This window comes from Elephantulus edwardii, unplaced genomic scaffold, assembly GCF_000299155.1.
Source record: "Elephantulus edwardii isolate Elephantulus edwardi_28Jun2011 unplaced genomic scaffold, EleEdw1.0 scaffold00809, whole genome shotgun sequence".
Lineage (NCBI taxonomy): Eukaryota > Metazoa > Chordata > Mammalia > Macroscelidea > Macroscelididae > Elephantulus > Elephantulus edwardii.
Window position 1 is genome coordinate 3,506 of NW_006400559.1, and position 1,327 is coordinate 4,832.

Sequence of the window (1,327 nt, forward strand, 5' to 3'; positions counted from 1 at the left end):
AGCTGCAAGAACAGACTGCTGTCATTAATTTGAGAAATAACAAGGATTTGGATACAAACACGATTTTTTAGAAAGAGTTGTATCTCAGTTTACATGAGGTGTTGTTTTGTACAAAACAAAACTTGTAGTTCTGGTACAATGCAGAGGAAATAGAGTAGGCCTTTGGCATCAAAGATAACAGGTGAATAATCAATAGTCTTGCAAAAGACAAGAGCAGAGACAGACAAGGCATATCCTACAAATAGTTGGTTATCAGGGGACAACAAGAAAGTGACAGGGATTAAAATAATAAAAGGAATATGTGGAGAATCCTGCCACGATTTTCTTAAGAGAATTCAACATTTATAGGAAATATTCTGGCTATACTATGTTGTGTGATGTAGACTTGAATCTAACTCATCAGGTTCCCTACACAATAGAGTAGAATTTGCCTATTGAGTTTCCTAAGCTTCCTAAGTAGCTTGCACTAATTGTGCCTGTTACCCCCATCCAGATATAGACATAAGAGGCCCACACTGATATACACAAGCTCAACCACAACCAACCCTCCAATCCCCTCTCAGAGGCACAAATGTCTGGCATTTACCCACATAAGCCTGACCACATGCACCACCACCTCCCTGATGCAGAGGACCCTACCTGACGTAAACAAGTCCATCCATATTTATCACAATCTCCTGAGGCACAGAAGACACTTGCTACAATGGATAACACAGGTCTTGTCTATCACCCTGAAGCACAAAGGACTCACACATTTGCAAGCTTGGCCACTGGATGATTCAAGATCTGTGTATCCTCACCTCAACCACATGGAAGCCAATGATGTACACACTCAGTATCCAACCCACAACCACTGATAACATTTCCTACACCCTTAAAACTGGGTAGACGAACACATCACCTCATCAGTAATACTATTCACATCTTAAAGGAGCCATGTGCACCTAGATCTTTGCCCTCAAATCCAATATGTCTAACTGGCTGCAAGATTACACATCCCACACTCAAAAACTTCATTGTAGGTCATTTGCTATTGCACCAAAACCATACTACATTACCTACTGAGAGACCAATTTGTATATGAACAAACAGGCTAGCTTATCCACTTAGTAGTCTCCTATACAAAGGCTATGCAGACATCATAAAGCTCCAAACTTTAGAGGATACACTAGCTGCTAGTATCAACTTGAAAGAATCCAATGGTCCAAAAATGTCTATGAAGGGATCCTGACCACTAAACACTAGTCATTTAGTATCAGGAAAGGAACATACTCTCTCACATCAATTTAATCTCATAAGAGAAGACATACAATTTGACCTCAGAACA